This window comes from Cupressus sempervirens, chromosome 9 (genome assembly GCF_028749045.1).
Source record: "Cupressus sempervirens isolate cs-2001-9-10 chromosome 9, ASM2874904v1, whole genome shotgun sequence".
Lineage (NCBI taxonomy): Eukaryota > Viridiplantae > Streptophyta > Pinopsida > Cupressales > Cupressaceae > Cupressus > Cupressus sempervirens.
In genome coordinates this window covers 219,805,915-219,832,661 of record NC_143126.1, presented here as the reverse complement: position 1 = coordinate 219,832,661, position 26,747 = coordinate 219,805,915, and the positions used below count along the sequence as shown (strand labels likewise).

At 34.5% G+C, this 26,747-nt stretch overlaps 1 protein-coding gene across 5 annotated transcripts in view; it reads right to left on the bottom strand.

Annotated features, from left to right (window-relative positions):
- The window catches only part of LOC149538298 (BTB/POZ domain-containing protein), a 77,844-nt gene that overhangs the window by 11,899 nt on the left and 39,198 nt on the right, over window positions 1–26,747 (bottom strand). The gene's annotated exons all lie outside the window — the stretch shown is intronic.

The window sequence follows — 26,747 nt, the reverse complement described above, 5'->3', positions numbered from 1 at the left end:
TGTTCTTCAGTCCAGCCACCTGCACATCCTAGTGTTTTGAGTGTCCGCTCAATTATGAAACGGACATGCTTACATAACTGGCGCTACTAACATCAAGTGATCATTAGATGGAAAACATACCTATAAACTACCTTGGCCAAGGATTTCTGATTGAGTTCAACGACACGATCACCACCACTCGACTTGACAACAGGATTCATAACAGAAATGAGCATGAGCTATTAAATATATTTCATTTAAGGTATTCTTGTTTGATTTCTCTTTTGTTTCCTTGCAGATTTATTCCACCTCTTCACCATTTCAAGGCTATCGGCCAGTGAATCCCAAGTGCATTAAAATGATGAGCACTTTGCTCTTTTACACCTCTTCACCATATCATGGCTATATTGACGGTGAATCCCAGGTGTTTTGGAAAGGTTATGAGCAATCTGCTCTGAATCTCTTTTATCATAATTTGAGACAGCATAAGACTTGTTATTGTTATCAGTAACTTCATGAAGGTCTTTACACATTTTGAGACTCCTTTTAAAGAGATACTACTCAAATTCTTTTAAAGATGATTCTGGATATAATGAGAATAAAAGAAAAAACTCAATATAATTCTTAGGGAACAGTCAGCAAATTGCATAATATAATCACAGTCAGAGGAAAAGACTCCTAAGCTTAGTTGGCTGCAATAGAATATGCATTCAAAAACATAGAAAGGTAACTCATGACCTAATATGTATTCTCTGGGGAACTTGAAATCTGATCGGCTCCCTCTCGTTTCTTCAGCACTTAATCCTCAGTATCCTAGCCAGAAATACTTGCTCGACTAAGTTGAAAATCACACAAACTGAACAAGGTTTTAACAAAGGTAAATTGCAAATGTATCAATGGCAGATTGCAGACGTATCAAAGGTAATTGTAGACATTTCAATTGCAGATTGCAAATGTACCAATGGCAAGATGCAAACGTACAATGCAGGGTCGAATTGGTTAATGAGACAAGGGAAATCTGAAACGTAGCAAGGCAGGAAGAAGTTCGAGCACCAAGGAAAAAGGTGATCCCGTCTCTCCCTCAAATCTTCCATATATGGAGAGAGATCAAGACTCCTCGGCTTCCTTCAATTACAAAAGATTAAAGCCGATTCAAAATTCCAAGTATTAAATCAATTATGAAAAAAGAGGGAAAGAAAAATAAAATTAAAAGTTGAAAAGAAGAGTTGGAAGGATTATAATTTTCAATATTATAATATATACTCATATACATCCCTATAAGTATATCAATGGGGTGACATTGTTAAATTATGTTACTATAATTTATTGGGGTCATTTTATTTTTATATTTACATGTACGTAAGTATTTATTATAATAATATGATGAAGATCAATTAAAATTCTCTTAAGGTATGTTTTATATTTTAAATTAGATTATTTTATGTTGACTTAGATTATTTTCTTAATAGCTCATGCGGTCCCAAAAAATGTATCCTGTGATCAAGTTGTTGCATCCTTTTTAAGAAAGTTTAAAGTCATACCTGCCGATCCTGATGACTGAACTAAGTGAACATCTCATTCCAATGATCCCGTTTAGCAATGCTTCCCCCCTCTACCTCTTCTTCTGCAATCACCCATGAAAACACTTCCGCCATAATAATAATTCCATAATATTTTCATATAAACATAATAATTATTATTTTAAATCAAGCCACTACTAATCATCTAATAACAGTTAATGGTTAACGAAAATCTTCATTAACAGTTAATACAACGTATATAAACAACTACCTATTTCACATGATCATGAAAGAATAATTCATTAAATCCAATGGTTATGAACAAGTTTAAAATTAGGTCAAAATTTTGGGATGTAACATAGCCTCCGCACCTTCCTCTACTTATAGCTCTATAAGTGTAGCAGCAGCCCAAATGAGCAAGGGGAAACGCAGGGCATAGTCTAGTGACAACAACCCTATAGCAGAATTGTTTGCAATCCAAACGAGAGAGAAGTTAGATGCATGCATTGGGAGAATGTTATTTATCAATGGCGTTCCACTTCATATTGCTCGGTCTCCTTATTTTAAGGAGGCATTTCACAAAGTAGCGAAGGCGGGGTTACCATCATATGTGCCACAAGGTGAGCACAAATTGAGGACTAAAATCTTGGATGATGATTATGCCAAGATTAGTGAGTCTAGGGAGACCATGAGGGCTGTTTGGGAGGAATCGAGGTGCAACATTATCATGGATGGGTAGACAGACATTAGACACCGTCCACTCATCAATGTCATAGTCACATGTACAGAGGTCCCATTCTTTCTTAGGGCGATTGATTGTTCAGGGCATCGAAAAGATGTTGATTTTTAGTTTCAAATTCTTTGCGAAGCCACTGAGGAGATTGGGCCACAAAATGTGGTCCAAGTAGTGACAGATGCAGCTCATGTGTGCAAAGCTACAAGGAGGCTTATTCAAGCCACATATTGGCATATTTGGTGGACTCTTTGTTGTGTACATGCTATGAACAATGCTCTAAAGGACAAGGGGAAGATTAGCTAGATAAAGAGAGTGGTGAGTGATGGTAGAGATGTGCAGATGTATATCTGCAACCACCACACCTCACATGCACTATTTAGGAGCTTCGTCAAGAAGTTCTTGAAGCCAGTTGAGACACGATATGCATCCTATTTCATTCTCTTGGAGAGAATGCTTAAGTTGCAGAAGCCACTGCAACTAATGGTTATGACAAATGAATGGAATAGGTGGGATGGTTCCAAGTGAGAGCAAGGGATGAGGGTGAAGGATATAGTTAAGAGTGATGTATATTGGAGCGATGCAAAATACATTGTCTCTATTATTAGGCCAATCTTCGAGGTGATCAAGTATGGAGATGGGGATGTGCCTACACTTGGAGAGTTGTACGAGTGCATTGATTCTATGCTTGGGTAGATGAGGGCAGTTGTGCAAGAGGACCCCACATCAGCCTTCTACAATGATCACATTCAGCCTATTATTCAGCATAGATGGAACAAACTTAACACACCCTTACACATGGATGCAAATGCATTGAATCCGAGGTGGTACATGACTAGGCCTGGTAGAGTTACACCACTTCACGATGATGAGGTGATTTATATTATATAACACTTTAAGACTTAGATTCTTATCATTTTATAATTAAAATCATTTACATTACTAGCTCTTGATTCTTCTATTTGTTAATAATTTGTACTTTTTAAATTTTTTCAGGTGAAGGGTTCTTCAAGTGCATAGATAGGATGAATGACCTTGAGACAGCAGCTAAGGTTCGCATTGAGTGGACCAAATTTGCTACTCTTAGGGGTTACAATCAAGCGGAAAAGGCGGATATCAAGACTATGGCACAAGAGGATCCCATTTTGTGGTGGTCAGCTTATGGAGCGAAATCTACAAGCGAAATCTACAACCAATATACTAGCTATTCGTTTGTTGTCCCAAGTACTTAGTTTCTCAACTTTTAACTTTTCATTGTTTCAATGATCATTGTTCAACTTCTAATTCCCGAGTCTCACATTGGTCAATTATTTTTCATCTCAAGTTTCTAGTTCCTTAGCTTCTGAGAGGAATTGGTCTACATATAGCTTCATCCACTCTCTTAAGAGGAATAGACTTACCTCTCAAAGAGCAGAGAAGCTAGTGGTTGTACACAGTGTGTTGCATATCGATGACCGCAAGACAACCGTGTACAAGGAGAGTCCAGCATCACGATGGGATGTGGAGCCTGAGGAGCCATTGCAGATTGATGAGGAGAATGCTTTAGATCCAGCCACAGGACTAGTTGGTGTTCTCTTTTCGGCACTTGATCTTGGAGAGACTGATAGTTCTAGTGGTGATGAGTTTCAACTTCTAGCGTCCAGGGGATGATCATTGATCATTGATTTGGCATTTTGATTTGGACTCTTGGAGACTTGTAGTTTTTGTTTGCATTATATACTTATTTTAATATCATGGTTCATGGCATATGATACTTATTGTAATCATCTTTATGCCATGACTCATATGATCATTGATTACTATTAGATAGTAGAATCTAGATACTCATATTAATGATTTGAAAATTGATATATAGAGTCTAAAGTCTAGACTAATATTTTATTATTTGTTGATGTTCAATGTTCAATGTTCATTGTTTGTTTGTCATTTGATCATGAATCATGTTGTTCCAGTTGAAAACTTCAATGCAATGTTCAATGTTTAACTTTACATCTTTGTATCTTATATTGTTTAATCGTAGTACATATTTTCATAACTAGCATTTTAAGTACCATATGTATAGTATAAACACCCCTGCTCCCTCTGCCACCTCCCGTCCCCTGCCGTCGTCCCCTTGCCGTCTCCCCGCCATCCCCAATTCAAGACCCCTTTGTCCCCCCGTCTTCCCAGGGAGGTGTAACTACGTAAATAACTAATTATTAAAGTCATCAATAAATAATATTAATTATTTAATGTTAGCTTTTATAATATAAACTAATATTAAATTAATTAATTAAAAGATTTCGTGGAGTGTAGTTGCCAAAGAAGTTATTCACAAGAATTGTTTACAAGAAATTCTTCCTTTAAGGAAGCATGATGGCAAAGAAGCAAACAGGCTGAAATTTTATGAATGTTATTAAACTTTCTCGGAATTGGGACCAAGTAATCATTTTGCTAGTGAAAGCCCTCTTCTAATGGTTGGAGAGACAATTGACATTTGTTTCCCGCTAATGTTAATATTTGGCCATGAATACTCAATGAAATGAGCGTTGAAATATATATTGTGGATGCATTGCCTTTGAGGGGCCCCCAATCCATATGTTCTCATCTTTGCATTTGCGGTTAATTGATGGGGCTGAAATATTTGATTAAATATTTCTAAAGTGTTTGGTGGACGAGATATTACTCTAACATGGAGAAACAAGGATTATATTTGCCGTAGTTTCAAATTGATGAAATATTTTATGCAAGGTTCATATATGTGAACAAGAAGAGTGCATGCAATTGCTGTGGCAAATAATACATTGAAGCATATGTTTGATAATATAGTTCTGAGAATCGCCAAAATCACCGATTTAGCGATTCAATTCAAGCTTGATGATTTTTTTTGGAGTCATGAATCGGTTCAGCTGATTTGTTGCCAAGAATCACTTGAACCGCCAATTCATGTGATTCATGCCAAAAAATCCCTTGAATTGGCTCCATGAATCTACCAATGATGAAAAGAGGAGATAAACATAATTAAACTAAGAATCGTAGTAGAAATCAACAGAGTGAATCCAACGTAGCATGAATCCAACATAGGAGTGAAGGGACATCGAATGAAAAGAGGAGATAAACATAATTAAACTAAGAACCATAGTAGAAATCAATAACGTGAATCCAACGTAGTGTGAAATTAATGCTTTCCAAATAGGACCAATACATCAGTTTGTCAAACTACAGACCCATCAACAATTTGGTATGGGCAGTTCGACGTCAAAGGAATCAACGAACTAGCAGTCAGAGTCTCATACCAATGGAGCAATAGGCAAAGCAGATAGTGCAATAAGACATCTGTCCCAGCCAAACATCCACCACGTCAGCCTCATATACTCCCCTTCGCCATTCAATCATCATAATAACCTCAATCACAGAGGGAAGAACACAATCAACACTGCTTGAGTTGTCAGAATAGAGTCAGAGGGGTACACATTAACACCACATATATATTAAAACTATCACTTAGCATCATCGTATCTCTGCAATAGCTAAAAAAGTCACGCCTCTCACACATTTGAGTAAAATAGTAAATCCTTCATCTCCAGTAAGGAATAAAACTATCAATTTTCCACCCACCAAGGAAAGGATACAAAAAATCTACCCACAATGTCAGGATTTGACAACTAGGAGAGAGAAACATCCAAAGAATACGTACTGTTATACATGTGCAACAAATACAATTGGGATAATTATATCAGTGGTGTCATATAGAAGAACAGTGAGGCAACATAGTTTTGAATTCATATGGACCACTAAAACATTGGATATTCAATCAAATAACACTCTCCCATTCTTAGCAAATATAATACATCTGATAAATCCAATTATAGAAATCAAGCCTAGGACTAATATATTAGTAATATAAGTTATATTCAATAAAGGGTGCATGAAATAAGTTTTAAATTATTTAAATCTCTAAATTTAAAGGATTTTTTTTTTTTAATTTGCCAATTCATAGCCGATTCGATTCCGATTCATGGCCGATTCACGATTTGATTTGGCCTTGCTAATTCCAATTCTGGTTACTTTTATCTAATGATGGGTGTATATTATCCTGTGCTTTCATCATGGATGGTATGGTTAGCCGTGGGTTCTGAACTACCATGGAAGTCTCTGGTTCTTCATTGCTGTAGATTACTCTCTGTCACAAGTCTTGTTTTTATGGCATCTAATGGAAGAAGCCAATGGTTCTTCATTGGCTTTTGAATGGACTCGTTGAGGGGTACAAATCAAATATGCTGTCTATGAGCTAAAAACAAGTGACCATCATTACTCTGTGCTTGCTGTGGAGAACATAGCTGCTACATGTCCTCTTGTTGTTGCTGTGTACATTCTGAGTGTGATGTTCTGAACCTGGGCATTGGACCATTGAAGCCGCTAGCGTTTTGGACGGATATCTTCATCCAGGAGTGCTTACCATCAGTGTTGGGCACAAAATAATATAAATTGCTGTGCATTATCTGGACAAAGTCTTCATCACAGGAAGTTTCTGAGAATTCAGTGAGGTCAGAGATGGCTCATTACATGCTCACAAAATAAAAAATTTATTTCCAATTTTCAGCTTGATCACTTTGTGTACATGCTCCTGAGTATTTATATTGAAAATAATTAGACTGATGCAGTCTTATCAAGAGCAATACTCAGAGATTGTCTGCAAAATGATTTACTTCTGTTTTATCAGAGTTATATTGTTTGGAAAGCTGTTCAATGATTGTTAGAACCCTTGGTTGCATTATCTTTCAGTGAAAGAGTTTAGTTATCATGAACATTTCATTTAACAGCAGGATTTAGAAAATGCAAACAGTGATCTTTACGGAATAGATAGCTCTCACTTGCAAAGTCTTTTCTTCATATCTAAACATGATGCAAACATTTGAGCCACAGCACAGAATGACAACTGTTTGACAGAATGCAGTTAAGTATAGAATTATGTAAGTACAACTGTTTGACAAAATTACAAGAGTAAAAGTGAAGATTTGAACAAAATTCCTAGAGGGTATCTTACAGTGGTATCAGAGCTTAAGTTCCTACCAGCCTGAAGGAAAAATAATCTTTTAGATCAACTTGGGGCCAGAAAAAAAAAACCTTTGGTTGGTTAAAGCTCTTCAAGAAGCCAGCAACAAGCTTTGTAATCAACCAAAGAATGATGTTTGAGTATAGTGGAACATTCACCTTTACACTTTTTACATTCTGCTTTCATCGCTGTGAGGTTTTCCTTGAAGCAAGGCTGGTTGTTGATGCATTTAAATACTGGAATTAGAATGATGGTTACTTTATGCCATGTTCCCTATGATGATGACACCACGAAGAAGATGTTCTCGAGGGTTGACAGTTTTCAGGGTATTGATGATGTCAATGGCATTCATGCTTCAAGAAGGTTCGCTATACTGAAGATGTTTGAAGAAGTTAGAGTACGTAACCTCCTATTGCATTTAGGACTGCAAGATTTGATTAATAATACGTTTCATCATTTCTTGGTCGCAGTCAGGCAAGAAAATGAAAAAGAGGTTACTGCATCTATGCAGAATATTATGTTTTTAACTATTAATAAGAGTGAAACCATCTCTCAATCTATTTTATCATTGATATGGACTATTTTAGAACATGAATATGCAATTTCTCTGTTTGCATACATGTTGGTCTACAGTGTTTCAGTCAATGTGAAGGGAAGTTAAGCCTAAAACCTCTCTTGAAGAAAAGGGTTAAGATGAAAGATAATAATCCCTCTCATGATGAAGGTAGAAAAAATATTCCGGGAATTTGTAAAGAAATACAGGATCGGCTCATTATTTGTGATTCCAACGAGGATGAAGATGAAGCTTCACAAGTTTCCTGTATTACAGATCAATGCATTGATAAAACTGTAGACTCCAATCTCCCTAAGCTATCAAACAAAGGGTGCTCAAAATCTTTTGTAGGTGAACTTGAGATTAATATTGAAAAGTCTAGTAAAAGGATGAATTATGCTCATACAGCTGAGGATTATATGGTAACCAATAGCAAGACTATGCTATCAATTTTGATGAAGAGAGTATTCTAACAAATGAAAGTGAATCAGAAAATTTGTGTGATACTACTACTCAGTTTGATGAGAACAAATGAAGAAGTTTGGCTAGAAAAAATTTGAAGGAACAGCTAGTGCTCATGGAGGAGAAAATTGAATAGGTGTTATCAAGAATTGACAATACTCATAATTACATTCTAGTACTAATGTGGAATTCTCAAATGGGAGAAAGGCAGAAAGGATTTGCCAATGGAATTCCTAGCACACAGCTACAGATGATCAAAGTAGCATTAACAAACTAAATTCGATTACTTGTGATTGCTCAAAGACAGGGACTTTGCTATCAAGTTTGCCAAAAATAGAGAAACAACAGTTGTTGAACTGTATTTATAATTGAGTGTGGCTCATTTTCTTCATACCAATCAGAAAGGCTGACACTCTTCACCAAAGAAACAAGAAGATAATCTCAGGATTAAAGAAATGCAGATAATAGTTGAAGGCATTGAAGAAATACATTGAATAATAGTTACAATGTCCAACAAAGAATTCAATGCAACAAAGTGAAGAGGATGAAGAAACACAGATTAAAGAAATGCTTAAAGAATCTGTGGATGACGGTGACATGTCAACAATGGACAATGAACCCAAGGAATTCATGGGTTACCAGTGAACATGTGGAATGGACTCTCTTTTAGTGCGTGTGGGTGGAGAAAGATAAAACATGCCAAGATGATAGCTGCTCAAGGAAGGGAGAACTTGCAAATAACTAAGGAAAGGCATAGATACATGGGTTCTCAAACAAAACTAGAAATGATTGTTCAAATTGAGCTTTGTGATTGTCATAGTACATCAAAAATATACAACCAGATTTACATAATCAACACAGACAGGTATCTCCACAACCAGTGTTTGGGATTTTAGTGGATATGCGACAAGTAGCAAATTCCTATGAGTTTTCCAGAATTCCTTCTTAGAAGGATATGATGATTTCTAAGGATGACATAAGAAATTCAATTTCACCATACTTCGATTTGTTGAGTACAATTGGTTGCACGGATCAGTGTGATTTCTCTTACCATTTCAAGCTAGGGAGGATTGATGAAACACTCCTTGATGAAGCTTCGATGAATGATGCATCTCTCTTCATCTTGATGATTGCTACTGAAGATGATGTACAAATTTGGGACCCTAGGGTTTGCATGATTGGCAGAGTATTTCACAGCGAAGCAAATTTTAGATATATCAAAATGGCACAACGGAGTCTTGCTAAAGAACTCATGAGATAGATTTGAGATCCAATTGTCTTGGTATGGATGTCAGTTGATTCAGCATTCTGAAATTTGATTGCTTGAGCACAAGCAATCTTAGGATGGGAGGACTTGTAATGTTCACTAAATAATTATTAGATAAATAATAATATTAATTATTTATATTAGTTCTTGTTGTTAAATATTAACCATGATATTCATATTGGTCTGAGAACTGCAGACTGCACCTTAATCTTCTCCCATTATATCATAGAAAGCGTATATATGCACTGGACTTGACATTAGAATGAGCGGCGATCCTTGGCAGAATTTATATCTTGTACTAACTATAACAAATTGTTATGTTAGTTAAACATTGCATTATTTCCTTAAGGTGCCAATTTCTACAACTGGTGTTTGGGCCGACCTAGAGAGGGTCATCTCCCTTTAAGGGACATGCCCTTTGCTCTTGATATAAAGGGTAGGTTTTATTGTAGTTTGAGGACACACAATAAACAAAAGTCTACTCCCTCAAGCAATTATACCTATACGAATTTATTGCAGATATAAAACAAATTCAGATCAAAGTTAAAGGTGATAAATCCTCCTACCTTCTGAACATTAACAAGATCATCTTCAGCAATTCAAAGGATGATGATTTTTAGAACAAAATTTGCAAAAAATTTACTTGGTATCAGAGCTTTGGTAGTCGAACTTGGGCTCTGCAAATTAAGTAGTCAAACTTTATATATATATATATAGCATCATTCTCCTATCTTCAATAGCATACACAATCAGACCTGAGGACAGGTTTGATGGGAAAGAACATATTGATGCCAGAAAATTCAGAATCATAATGATTCTTGAAGAAAATGATGTAAAACAATTTGTTGAATCAGCATCCAGACAACCTACAGTTGAACCTCATAAATCCTTCTGGATTAAAGGAAATAGGATAGCTATTCAAATCATATTAGATGGAGTGAAAAATGATATTGTACCTATGCTAACAAAACATCAAATAACATTTGCTATGATGAATGCACTACTAAATGCATATGAGGTTAACAATGCAACTAGAGTTCTTGCACTAAAAAGGCAACTAAATCACATACAAATAAAAAAGGGAGAATCGATGAATTCTTACTTCCTAACGGTTGCCAACCTAAGAGATGAACTTGCAAATATAGAAACCATCATTAGTGACATGGAACTAACACTGATGGCTATAGATGGATTACCAGATTCATGGGAAACTTTCGCACAAGGAGTAAGTGTCAGAGATAAACTTCCCGACTTCAATAGACTTAAGGGAGATTGTCTTCAAGAAGAATCCAGAAAACTAAAGAAAGGAGGGAAATTCAAAACGGAAGATGAACTCCATGTTTTTAATAAAAACTCCTATAAAGGCAAGAAGAAACATTTCAAGAAGAAACGGGGAAATCAAAAGAATGACAAATCTAAGAAAAATCTATCCAAAATAAATTGCTTCAAATGTGAAAAGTTTGGACACTGCAGATCTAATTGCTCTGAGAATTCTAAACAACAAGTGAACTGTACAAATGTTACTAGGGAAGAAGATAACTACAATCCTAAGAATTGTGTATTGTATTCGTCACTATCAAATGAAGTCTCAAATAAAGCATGGGTGATTGATAGTGGATCATCTAGACATATTACAAGATACAACGAAGCACTAGACTCTATATCAGAAAAAATTAATGGCGAAGTTACCATCGGTGATAATTTAGCACATTCTGCCAAAGGAATTGGAAATTGCACCTTGAAATTAAAGTCAAGAAATTCTCTTATTCTCAAAGGAGTACTCTATGTACCAAGAATAAAAAGAAATCTAATCTCAGTCATAGCACTTAAAGATGATGGACATAATGTTGCATTCATGGACGGTAAAGTAATAACCTGGGCTAAGAACTGCTCAATTAAGAAAGCAAAATTGATTGGTCAGAGAAAAGGGTATTTGCATGAATTAAATTCAGAACCTAGTCGACCTATTCAAGCCTTAATTCATGAAATTGCAGACATAAATGAAATATGGCACAGAAGGTTAGGACATCTAAATTTCAAAACCTTATCAACTATGGAGAAGATGGTTACTGGTTTACCTAAACTAAATAAAGACCACTCAAGCATATGCAAAAGGTGCACTCTGGGTAAGAACACCAAAAGTCCATTTCATGATAGCACTAGAAAAACTTTACAATGTTTTGGAATAAATCCATTCAGATTTATGTGGACCTATGTTTGTTCCTTCTCTTGGAGGATCCTGGTACTATATTTTGTTCATAGATGACTTCTCTAAGAAAACTTGGACTTATTTCTTATGATGCAAAGAATCAGAACAAATCCTAAAGAGATTTAAAGAATTTAAAACATTAACTGAGAACTTATCAATGCATAAAATTAAAACTCTTAGAACTGATAATGGAGGGGAATACACCTCAGATTTGTTTAAAAGGTTTTGTAAAGAAACAAGAATTATAAGGGAATATAGTGTTCCTTATAACCTAGAACAAAACGGAGTAGTAGAAAGAGAGAATAGAACAATTATAGAAGCTGCTAGAGCTATGATATTTAATCAAAATCTAGAGTATTATCTTTGGGCAAAAGCCTTTTGTACTATTGTCTATATTCAAAATAGAAGCCCTCATTGCTACCTTAGAGATAAAACTCCTGAAGAAATCTTTACTAAGGTTAAACCCAATATAAGTCATCTTAGGATTTTTTAGTGCCCTGTATATATCCATGTTCCCAAAGAAAAGATAACTAAGTTAGAACCCTCTGGGAGGAAAGGCATTTTTGTAGGGTATAGTGAAACATCTATGCATATAGGATTTTCATACCTGGACAGAAAAATATTGAACTTAGTAGGGATGTAATTTTTGAAAAAGCTCTAGCATTCAAAAGAGCCCTAAGTTCTGAAGAACCCTCTCCTTTACCTAGTTCTGAAAGAAATACTAAGATTGAGTCTCAGAGGGAGAACATGGAAGAAATTGAAGATGAAATTCAAAGCCTTAATCTTGGAGAAACTAAAAATTCAAAGGAAAGACCACTTTGGGCCATTAAAACAGTCGAGGAAGCACAACACTTTGCTGCACCTTCTAGAACAATCAAAGAAAGCAAAAGACCCAAAAGATTTTCTAGTTATACAACAAACATGAATGATTTGTCTAAATCAGAACCAACCAATACTTCAAATGCTATTAAACATATAGCTTGGAAAAAAGCTATGATAGAAGAATACCAATCTATTATGAAGAATGATGTTTGGGAAATTGTTGCTAGACCTAAAGGAAAATTTGTTGTTTCTTCCAAGTGAATATTTAAAATAAAGCATGCTGCTAATGGTAGCATTGAAAAAATATAAAGCCAGATTTGTAGCTAGAGGATTCTCTCAGAAAGAAGGGATTGATTATGAAGCATGCTGCTAACGGTAGCATTGAAAAAATATAAAGCCAAATTTGTAGCTAGAGGATTCTCTCAAAAAAAAGGGATTCATTATGAAGAAACTTTTGCTCCCATTGCCAAATACACCTCTGTAAGAGCAATCCTAGCCATTGCAGCATTGAAGGGATGGAAAGTACATCAAATGGATGTAAAATAGCATTCCTAAATGGAAAGATTACAAAAGAAGTATATTTGGAGAAACCTAAAGGATTTGAAACTCATTGTTACATCCCAATTTTTGACCTAATTTAAATATAGCCTTGAGGTTCACATGAAGTCAGCTGACTGTTAAATTTGTTATAATTCTGCGAAATGGTAAGATGAGTAGTCGTTATAATTTCATGTGAAGATAACATGCGAGTTGATTATTTATTGCGCATGGAATTAAAAAAGCAGTTAGCCGTTATAATTATTTATGATTAAATAACTTGTTATGGTAATATGATTTAACTGTGGAGAATCTCCTTGTAGGAAGCACGTCGAAGGGGTGGAAGCATTGTCAGAAAAGAATTGGGCACAGGAGCATCACCATCACTGGGCAAATGGGTATGAATTGTTAATCACCATGGTTGAGGACCTAACGACTTGAACATCAAGATACAATCAATGGAACCGCATGAGCTATTAAATAAGCAATTTAAAACATAAAATAATTTAATTAATATATAATGTATACTTTAAAAGTTTTGATTGATCTTTCTCCATATTATTATAATATATACTTATGTACGTACACAGAGATAAATATAAAGTGACACCATAATATTATTTTCTTTATGATATAATGATCCCACCTCACAAACATATCTATGTGTACGTAGATAAATATAAACCATAATAATTTTGATTTTAAACCTTCAAATCTTCTTCCATCCTTTTATTATTTTTCTTTTTTGAAACCGATTTAACACTTGGCACATTTATTTGGCGTCCAAGAGCCAATACATTTCCTTTATGTTACGGCTTCTTGGAAGCCAAGGAGTCACGTTACCTTTTATTTAAGAAATCGGGAGTGAGGGAAAGACGTCTATTCTTTCAAATAACCGACTTCCTTTTATTAATTCACAATTTCCTTGCTCATTTTCGGCTACCATCTACAACCCAATACTTTGCAAATACCATCTGAATTTCTGCAAATTCCATTCGAAATCTCTATAGTTTATAGCAGCGCCTTTCTTGTTACAAGTCTACCGTATATTGTTCATCCTCACTGAAGTTGAGGTTTCATTTACACATTGTGGATACGCCTGGTAATCAATTTGAAGAAGATCTGATACACAAGCTAATAGCAAGACTCCAAACATTTTCAGAATTTATACTAGGTCATGGGGTTGATCATGTTCCAAATATTGTTGTAATTCCTTTAACAACTATTAATGCATTTCGATTTCCATAGCAATAAACTGCAAATTATACTCATTCATACTTAAATAACCTTAGGAAGTTCTTACTATAAATCATAGCAAAGTAACCAAGATATGGAATCATGAATTATTTTTGCCATTGGAAATCATAATTGAATAACCTTTATTTCTGCAAGTCTTAAAGAATATAATCTCTCAAATCACAGATTGTGAAATGCTAGAAGCATCTAATTGTCATGAATTAACATAACAGAGCCAATTGCTCTGAGATTCCAAACACCTAGGACTCACGGGTTGTGTAGTCATGGAAGGGTGAAGAGTTGAGAGAAAAGAATCTGCAATAACATGAAACAAAATCAAATGTGACATGACAATATTTATCATTTTTAAAAGGAATCATTTAATAGCTCATGCATGATCATGTTTATTGTATTCTCCTGCTGTCAAGTCGAGTGGTGTGATTTGATACCACTATGTTCAGTGGATGACAAGGTGCTCCATGTCTATTGCGAGTAGGTAGGGTCTTTCTCGTTAGAGATTGTGTGAGGATAAGTTATAGTCCGAGGTTGGGTGGTTAAACCCCTAACAATGTTTTCCCTCTCCACAAGATGTCGAACGTGCATCAGATAAAGATAAGTTATGCATTCAAACGTTTGTCAAAAACAGGTATTTTACTTTTATGATGTATATGCAAGTAGAAGGTAAGATTACTTGAGTTGTATCATCGTTATGGTTATTTCTTTAAATGAAAGTAACTCGTATCGTCAATATAATTGGCAACCAGTTAGAGCAATTGATCTTCTAATTGAACATGGAAAATATTTAGTTGCGAGAGATAGATTTATCTGATGGAGTGTTATTTCAATCTTTCATTTTTATGAATAATAAATATGAGCATATTTTCTAATCTTATGTTATTGCCACAGTTAGCAATGGGAAGAAAAGGAATGATACAGTGGTATCTAATGCCCTAAATGCTCCAATGGTAATTGATGCCCTAATTGATACAGTGGTATCTGACACCCCAAATGATATAGTGGTATCTAATACCCTAAATGATTTAATGGTAATTGATGCCCTAATTGATACAGTGGTATCTGATGCCCCAAATGATACAGTGGTACCTAATGCCCTAAATGATCCAATGGTAATTGATGTCCTAATTGATACAGCGGTATGTGATTCCCTAATTGATATAGTGGTATTTGATAGTAATCATTGTTTGATATTGATATAAGTGGTATTTAATGGTAATTGTCATTTGATTTTGATATAGTGGTATTGGATGGTAGTCATCTTTTGATCCTAAGTGATATTTATGGACTAACCTGGGTGTTTGCAAAAGCATCCCTAGATTGATTTCGGTTTCAAATACCATGGTATGTAAATTTTAATTTTCATAGTAAATTCATTGATGGTGTTTTCAATTCTTATTTATGAAATTTTGTTTAATTGTTTGTAACCGTTAACCTCATTCACATGAACGTAACTGATATAATAGTTTTCTTATGAAAATGAAGTAGTAATTGTATTTCTTTGATATGCTAGTTGTTAGTTAAGACTCAAGAAAAGTGTATGTTACACTCATGGTCCCAACGTTTTTGTTCGCAGGCTCAAGAAAGCTCTCTATGGGCTTAAGCAGGCTCCAAGGGCTTGGTATGAAAGAATTGATAAGTATCTTACTAGCTTAGGATTCTCCAAAAATGAAGCCAATCCAAATTTATATTATAAAAGGGATAAAAATGATATGGTAATTCTGATACTGGATGTTGATGATCTACTAATAATAGGTGATGATCATCTCATAGATCAATGCAAGAAAGACCTAATTAGAGAATTCGAGATGAAAGACTTGGGACTCCTTCATTACTTCCTAGGATTGAAAGTGTGGCAAAATTCTGATAGCATTATACTTAATCAAGGGAAGTATACATCAGATATTTTGAAGAGATTTGGAGTGTAGAATTGCAAGTCTATGTCTTCTCCAATGGAGACTAATCTAGATAAACTTAAAGAAGCAACAGCAAAATCACCTTCCATAGATTCTACTCTCTATAGACAGATGATTGGGTCCCTTATGTACTCGGTAAATACAAGACCTGATATTTTCTATGTTGTTAATGTCTTAAGTCAACTTATGTATGAGCCAAAGGGGATTCACCTAGTTGCAGTAAAACACATTGTGAGATACTTACAAGGCACTCTTAATCTTGGTCTCAAATATGAGAAAGTTGACTTAGATTTACATGGATTCACTGACCCAGATTGGGGTGGAAGTGTTAAAGACAGAAAAAGTACTTCAGGATGTTGTTTCAATTTAGGATCAGCAATGATATCTTAGATATGCAGAAAACAATCTTCAATAGCACAAAGCTCCACAGAAGCCAAATATATTGCAGCAGCGATGGCCTCTCGAGAAGCAGTTTGGTTGAGGAAGTTACTTGTGGGATTATTTAGTCAAGCCATGAATCCTACGATTATTCATTGTGATAATAAGAGTTCCATCAAGCTTTTGGTGAATCCAATTTTTCATGACAAGTCCAAGCATATCAAAATTCCTTGCCATTATGTAAGAGATATGGTAGAGAGGAATACTATAAAATTAGAATACATTTGCATTGCAAATCAGACAACAGACATTCTCACCAAACCTCTCTCTAGAGTGAAGATAGATCACTTCAGGAAAAGAGTTGGTATGGTTGAATTGTAATTCCATTTGTATTCTTTAAATTATTAATAAAATAATTTTATTTGTCAGACTATTGACTGTTATGGGCTCCACCATCTATATTCATTATTTAAGAGGTGACAATCTCTGAGGTAATGAATACTTGTATTAAAGACATTATGAAAGATGACGATCCCTCAGGTAATGTATTCAATAGTATAGAAATACTGTTAGATCTAGGTGAGTTCAAGATCATTTGTGACATAAGCATTTCCATGTCTATGAATCACAATTTGGATAAAGGAAAAATTTATTCTTCAGACTTTATCCTGTGTTCTAGTAGACCTTAACTCAAGATCAAGTTGTGATATAGGATTGCTAGTTCCTATGAATCACAACCTGGATAAATGAAGAACTTAATCGTTCTTCAAATTTTATCCTATGTACATGCAATACTAACATCACTAGTATAAAGTGATAGGTCATATCACAAGATGGTTATATGACTCAGTATCATATGTTATATGATACCATTTTTCTCAAAAGATTCAAATAGATATAGAGTAGCAATCTTGCTTATTCATTGTAATTGATGATGTTGATATGTTATCTCTCAGTATGATTATCAAGTTAAGAGGGAGTGTTAAATATTAACCATGATATTCATACTGGTCTGAGAAGTGCAGACCACACCTTAATCTTCTCCCGTTATATCATAGAAAGCATATATATACACTAGTCTTGGCATTAGAATGGGCGGCGATCCTTGGCAGAATTTATATCTTGTACTAACTATAACAAATTGTTATGTTAGTTAAACATTGTATTATTTCCTTAAGGTGTCAATTTCTACAAGTGGTGTTTGGACCAACCTAGAGAGGGTCACGTCCCTTTAAGGGACATGCCCTTTGGTCTTGATATAAAAGGTAGGTTTTATTGTAGTTTGAGGACACACAATAAATAGAAGTCTGCTCCCTCAAGCACTAATGCCTATATGAATTTATTGCAGATATAAAACAAATTCAAATCAGAGTTAAAGGTGATAACTCCTCCTACCTTCATAACATTAACAAGATCATCTTCACCAATTCAAAGGATATTATAAAAGTCTGAGTTTTAGAACAGAATTTGCAGAAACTTTACACTTGTAACATAAACTAGCCATACTTCGATTTGTTGAGTACGATTGGTTGCACAGATTAGTGTGATTTCTCTTACTATTTCAAGAAGCTTCGATGCTTCCCTCTTCAACTTGATGATTGCTGCTGAAGATGATATTCAGATTTGGGATCCTGGGTTTGCATGATTTACAGAGTATTTCACAGCGAAGTAACTTTTTGATATATCAAAATGGCACAACGGAGTCTTGCTAAAGAATTTGTGAGATTGATTTGGGATCCAGGTGTCTTGGTACAGACGTCAGTTCAGCATTCTGAAATTTGATTGCTTAAGGACAAGCAATCTTAGGATGGGAGGACTTGTAATGTTCCCTAAATAATTATTAAATAAATAATAATATTAACTATTTACATTAATTTTCACAACATGAACTAATATTAAATAAATAATTATTAAGATCCTCAATAAATAATACTAATTATTTAATGCTAGCTCTTAGAATATAATCTAATATTAAATAATTAATCAAAAGATTTTGTGGAGTATAGATACCAAAGAAATTATTCACGGGAATTGTTAACGGGAAATTATTCCTTTAAAAACACAGGATGGCAAAGAAGCAAACAGGCTGGAATTCTATGAATGTATTAAACTTTCTTGGAATTGGGACCAAGTAACCATTTTGCCAGTGAAAGACCTGGTCTAAGATCAAGATGGCCTTGGGTTTGCCCAAGGTCCAACTCTTGAATCCAAAACGAGGGCTTTTGTATCTACAACAAAATATATAAAATTTAAATGTAATACAAACGAGGGTCTTCTGAGGGTGAGGAGGCAGACGAAGCATGGATACATCTCCCTCTTCCTCATCATCAGATCCAAAGGCACGAGGAAGCTCAACCTATGGCCTATCAAGAAAGTTCAATTATTGGTGAGGAATTCCTAGCTGGAAATTTTTCAATATATGAGCCCATATATGATACAAAAAATAATTTGTTAGTGGAGCAAGTTCAGTTATTGATATCTTTTACTTATTTTACGTTATGAATAAAATGGAAAATTATAGATCACAATTTATTCATAAATTTATGGATTTCAATTGTTATTATCATTAATGTTGCATTAAATATAATATAATATATTTTATATAAAAAATCTATTTTAAAATGTAGCATATTTAGGTTTCTGTTTATCAATAATTATGAGTATAATTATTCTTGTACTTTATAGTTTTGATATTTTACCATTATATACACACAAATGTAGCCATACCCAAAGAAAAAAAGACATTATCATACCAAAACTGATAACTTGGTATTTTCTATGTTTTTGCCATTCAATAGTTGAAACTTACATTTTGGGCATATTTTGTTGTAATTCTTATATAATATGCATGCACACACACAGTGAAGGCATTTAAATTTTGTCAATTTGTTTGTCAGTTCTCATGGGAAATCTCAATTCAAGTATAATGTTGTGTCGTTTAAGCTTCTATAAAGTCTATGATGAACTCTTTATCAATATTCAAAATGGCCAAAAAAAAATGTTGCACTGGAAAGTCCCCATCCTTGAAACACAAAGGAGCATAAGCTTTCAAGCCTATCAATCTTTCAAAATGTGCCAAAATTTCTTACATCTTCCAATTTCTTAGCTATTTTGAGTATAAAAGCCATAGGTATCTCTGTACTGTGAAAATCTAGAAAATTTATTTTACCCCTTTTTCCCAATGTGTAAGTGCATGCAGTTTTCTCTATACAGTTAATATTCTTGAGCTTATACGAGTATAGATGAATATATCCACTATGTTATTATTTCACTTTTGCCATTATCACATATTGGCTCCATATAATTTACCTTTTGCACACATGCTTCCAACCTAACTTGCAGGAATTTCTTCATGAAAAGTCAATTCCCAAAGATTTCAAAACTGCAAATGCACCAGAAGCAAATTTTCAACTCCAAATACCTGCTCCCTTTACATTTCCCAGTAGAAAAATAAGCCAGAAACATATCAAATCATTGTTGGAATGCTTCCAAGAGTTTCCTGCAGTTTCAAACCCCAGCAAAACTCATGTTTTAGATGATCATCCTTAGTCGAATGTTGGTGTTTTACCAAAGTGCCTTCAATTCTTTTGTAGACATCAGTAAAAGCCTAAAAGGTATGTAATGAGCACTATGTCAATGGAAAGTGAGTAGGGAAGTCCAAATTAAGTATCCTATGGAGGGACAACATGGTTGTACTGAATTCCATGCAATTTCTATCCAATTTTATTCCATTATAGATATGTCATGGACCAGTAACCAGTTTCTAACAAGGTCAAATATTGAAAAAGCATCAAAATATCTTTAATTTCTAGATTTAGTTCTCGGCCCTCACATATCCCTAGGACTTATTTATAAGGGAACATGTACTACTTTGAAATATTGATATTGAAGGTCATCAAGAATATAACAACATGCTACTCATGTTTTGGGTTCATGCTGAGGGCATTTAACATCATTACAATTAATTTCAGAAATTTATAAAGTACGATTTAGAGGTCAACTCATGTGAAGAGTCAATTAAGAGTTACCATCAAAGGTTTACTTAGCATCTTTTGTGCTCCAAAGCCAAAAGACAACAACAGAGCCTGACGTATCCCATATTCTTTTTTGTAAGACATTTATAGCTTTATCAATTAAAGTCTGAAGACTAGCTTTAAACATTTAGCATTGTAATTATTTACGGAATTAAATAGATAAGTATATTTTTTTATTTATGGTTATGACACTTCCACGGTCTATATAAATGATCAATTTTTCTGATAGAAACCGTGTTGATTTATTGATAAGGAGAGGAGGACCCCTTTTCCTAGATCGCTGAAACATGACCCTACAATGCTTGATCTGGAGAAATAAAACACTTCTGATCTGCTTGTTGTGGCTAGAAATGCAGCCATTGATAATTTTAGAGTGTGGAAGTCTTTCTTCCATGAGATTAACCTCACTATTGGTGGTCTCAAAAGTAATTTGGAGACATTTATGGCCCAGGTTTGTTCCTTGTTGGAATAGGAAGGTGATAACATGGTAGCATCCCTCCCAAAAGCGGGCTATTGAGCTTATGAAAAAGGACTTCAAGGAGAAAACCATGAGGCTGGAAACAAATTATAAAACAATCAATGATAATCTGATAACCCTGGTCAACTTCAGCTGTAAGAGTGCTGCGAGCATTAAAATTAACAACTGAAAATTTTGAAAAGGCTCATGGGTCTAATTCTCTTTTCATTGATCTAGAAGCTGCTGATAAAGGAAAGCAGATATATCATGAAGAAGACAGGGAAACCAGCACCTGTACCAGAGTTCAGAGCAAGAAAATGGCTTAGCAGTCAATGCAAGAGGTGAAAGATATGAAGAAACTCTCGATGACCATTTCCCAACTAGAAAAGGAGGCAGCTGAAGTGTAACAACCAGTTTTTTTTTTCCGAGTCTAATTATAACATCTATCATAAACATAGAATACAGTTTTAACTTCGACTTCATAAGAAGGCAGTTACATCATTCATGTTCATGTGAAGAAGATTACCGTTAAAGTCAGTTAAACAAAATTTCTTAATTAAATACTTGAAATACTTTTTAATGAAATCACTTCAGAAATTGAAATCACATACCTCAGAAAAATTGAGACTGAAATTCATCTAAGTATGCTTCTGCAACCACCCTGGTTAGTCCACAAATATACTATAACAATTTCTCAAATCGACTGCTATCTAAAAAATCATTTGATGAATACCACTAAATACCAATATAACTTGAATTAGGGCATCACATGTCATCTTACCAATTAGGGCATCAATTACCATCGATTTATTTAGGGCTTTTGGTACTGCTTTACCACTTAGGGCTTCCGTGACCACGGATTCAATTTAGGGCTTCCACGACAACGGATTTTATCTAGGGTTTTCCGCTATGACGGATTCAAATTAGGGCTTCCGCAATCCACGGATTCAACTAGGGTTTTCAATACCATGGATTCAGTTAGGGCTTCTAATACCACCATATCAAATAAGGTTCCAGCGATCACACAAACAATTAGGGCTTCGGATTTCTTTCCTTACGATTGCTTATCTTTTCATAATAAAAAAGATAATACATGTTTCTGATAAACAATTGAATGCATAGCTTACTCTTGTCGGACTCATATCCGACATCTTGAGAGAGGTGAAACATTGTCAAGGGCTTTACCACCCAACCTCGGACCACAATATATCCCCACACGATCTCCAATGAGAAAGGCCCTCCCTACCTGGAATTTACAAGGAACATCTTACCATCCACTGGGCTTCGAGATATAAGCATGCCATATGAGTCGGCAGCAGGAGATCACCATATCAAGAATATGCATGAGCTATTAATTAATTCATGGTTAAAAAAAAATGAAATGTTATAATTGATTCTAGTTCATATTAATGATGATTCCTTTCTCATACCTCGTCACCCATCTTCTCAACTACACAGTCGGGTGAGTTCCAGGTATCCGAAATTCTCAGAACAGACATTTCTAACATTTATTCAAGAAGATTACAAATTACATACCATCATTATTTCACATTCTGTGACTATATTCTTTAAAGATCTCAAAATTGACAACATTCTTACTGAATGAATCATGCTTAAGCTATAGAAATGTTTTTATGTATCACTATATGAATACTGATATCCACCTCCTCACCCTATTCAAGCCTCCAAGCCGGTGATTCCCAGGTATAATTAGATTACAAGATCACAAAGACATTTTACAATTTCTTCACCACATATTGGCATCTCCGCCTGGTGAATTCCTTGGTTCTCTAATTTACTTATCTCAGTTATAAACACTAATTCAATTCAATCATGGAAGAAAAGCTATTCAAGAAGGTTTACAGCATTATTGCAAATTCTAATATGTATTGAAACAGACTCAAATTGGAATCGATTTATCTTGCAAGATTATACTGCATTGTGGAAGATGGCAGACGGCTTCAACTATTACATTACTATCAACAGTAAGGTTGTTTAAGTAATTCATTTGCACAGCTCGGGTTCTCTAAAACAAGAGGGAAATGATGCACAAAAATATGACAGAAACAAATTACTTATTTATTTGTTGTGGTTTAGATCCCACGCAGACTTAGCAATCATATTAAAGAAATAACTTATTTTGAACCTTACGTGACTTCTTTGTCACTGAAATCTAGAAGGTTGATGCTTGGATAAGTTGCCTATATTGCTCTGGGATTCACGCCTGGTATCCAAGATATGTGATGATGTCTCAAGGAAAATTAGAACAGGTGCTGATGGCTTGATAACACAACATAAAAATTGATGCTCAGGGGCTAACAACCCAACCATGACCAAAGAAATGGATGTCGAAGGCAAGGGGAATGAGATTGATTTGGCTTTTCCAGGTGGATTGCAAGCAGGGCCGACCTTTAACATCTACAAAACGTTATCATATATAATCTCAAGAAGCCAAAGAAGTGATTGCCGATATAGATGCAGGGTGCCGGAAAAAGATGATGCCAAGAATGATCAAAGGTTTACACAAATAATATTGTGCCGACCTTATGGCTACCCAGCGGTTACAAGATTATTCAAAATCAATTCGACTAAGGAAAAGAAAGAAAAGAAGATACAAGGTTCATTCGAATTCCCCAAAAATTTAAATGAATTAAAAACATAAATTCTATTAAACATGCCAACAATAATCTCTTAAAACAAGAAGAATAAAGAAGAGAATGGAATTCGAAAATTAAATTTTGAAGATTATAATAATACAATCATTATAATCCGTACATTACTATAAAATACAACTTTTAAATTATTAGATGATAATGGTGTCAAATCATGGTTATATTTAAATGAATATTTATAAACAATTATTAAAAATACTACGACAAAAGATAATTTAAAACCCTTTAAGATACGTGTTATATTTTAGCTCATTTATTTTATTTAAATTATTTATTTAAATAATTCATGCAATTCCACAGGTGTATCCTATCCATAATCACTAGATCCTTTATTCATCTGCCAGTAATGGTGATGCCCTGCCTAATTCTTTTCTGACAATGCTTCCACCCCTTCGACAAGCTCCCTGCAAAGAATTTCTCAGTAATTAAATTATTTAGTCATAAATAATTATAACAATTAACCTTTCATCTTAATTCCATGAATTCGCAATTAACGATCAATTAACATGTCATTTTCACCTAAAATCATAACAACCATCTTACCATTTCGCCAAATTATAACAAATTAAACTACCGACTTCATGTGAACCTCGACGTCTATATTTCAAGCTAGGTCAAAAATTGGGATGTAACATACCATTCCCCTTGAGGTTCATCGTCCTCGATGAACTAAAAATTGCAATGATCATTATAAAGGAGTATTTTAAAATTGAAATGTAACGTACCATTCCCCTTGTGATTCATCATCCTCGATAACCTCTACATTGTAGACACTAAAAGAATATTCCACATACAAGATATATATATATATATAACATTGTGATATCATTTCTTTTCTCAATTGGGTCAGAATGAAAATCATAATCGAACCTCAAGATCCATTTTTACTTGACAGTTTCCAGAAAGATACTTGTATGGTAACATAAAATTAAACACGCACTCACCTGAGTTCACTTTATTGTAACGATGGTCATCTCAGCATCGGTTGAGTTGATTCTGTTTCATATTCCTGTCATACTTATGTAGGCACTCACCATATCATTAGTTCAATTTCAATTTGATATCTTCATTTAAGAGAATTTTCAGGGTTCAAGGACTAAAAGTAAGATGAGCATTCAAAATTGAAATTCTTCAACTAGCAAGTTCTTGATCTTAATTTAAATATCTTATACATACCATTTGGCATAAGGCACTTATTACTCGGTAGATTGTCCTGGTAATCTTACAGATCACCTGAAATAATTATTAGATCCATGTTTTTCCATTTATGCAACCTTGGCCTCTTTGCCCGATATTTCAATAGAATAATCATTTCATGTTAGGATATCTCGAAACAATATACAACAGCTCAATAAGTAAAATCAACATTGCATGTGTATTATACATATATAACAATGTGCTCAAGGTTAAAAACATGATATACTATGCAAGCTCATCAAATCAAAATCATAAGCACCTAAAACAATTCATAAAATTCTCATGAGTATTCACATCATTCATCTATAAATACTTGGAAATTCATCTTTCCCATTTCTATGATTCAGACTTCCATGCCCATTTCATCAAAAAGTTCACATCTGTAAACAAACATTGATAGTTCCAACTCCTTACTAGAGCACATAATGATCTTTTTGTTTAACCAATATCAGAAAGAATCATGGTTCACAGTTTTGTTTTCATTTAGTTCAAATTCAAATTGGTAACAATTTATTTCAGGCAATAAATTTGGGTCGACAAACCCACTTATGATGGATTTAGATAACATTTTATCAAGATTTTAAACTGTGTTTGGATTGCGCAAGTCTAGGCATCAGGACCCTTTTAATCTTCCCATTCTCGACAAAGAATGGCCCTCCCACCAAGGATAATACATATGTAACATTTTGGTCCTGCCACTGAGTAATCAGGTGGGTTGAAGTCCCAACAGTTATTCGACAAAATAACTGAAGGATCAGGACAATCAACAAGATCGATTTTTCGGCAAATCTGCCTGATTCCACCTTGGCCAAGGATTTCAAAATTTGGGTCGTCAAACCCAATCTCCACCACTCAGCTTGCCAATCCTTTTTATCTTTTTTAATTGTTTATACATTTGCTCACTTTATATCATTTCAGCATTCCTGGCTATTCTGAATGATTTTCCAGTGTGTTTTCCCAATTTTGATTGCAATATCCAGATATCCAAAAATAAATCTTTTTCAACATTTACGTTTTCAGTTTCTTAGAAACAGTGCTGGACCCAAGGTTTCAGGGTTGAACCCAGTGCTCTGATACCATATGTAACAACCAATTTTTTTTTTTTCCGAGTCTAATTATAACATCTATCATAAACATAGAATACAGTTTTAACTTCGACTTCATAAGAAGGCAGTTACATCATTCATGTTCATGTGAAGAAGATTACCGTTAAAGTCAGTTAAACAAAATTTCTTAATTAAATACTTGAAATACTTTTTAATGAAATTACTTCAGAAATTGAAATCACATACCTCGGAAAAATTGAGACTGAAATTCATCTAAGTATGCTTCTGCAACCACCCTGGTTAGTCCACAAATATACTATAACAATTTCTCAAATCGACTACTATCTCAAAAATCATTTGATGAATACCACTAAATACCAATATAACTTGAATTAGGGCATCACATGTCATCTTACCAATTAGGGCATCAATTACCATCGGTTTATTTAGAGCTTCTGGTACTGCTTTACCACTTAGAGCTTCCGTAACCACGGATTCAATTTAAGGCTTCCACGACAACGGATTTTATCTAGGGTTTTCCGCGATGACGGATTCAAATTAGGGCTTCTGCAATCCACGGATTCAACTAGGGTTTTCAATACCATGGATTCAGTTAAGGCTTCTAATACCACCATATTAAATAAGGTTCCAGCTGTCACACAAACAATTAGGGCTTCGG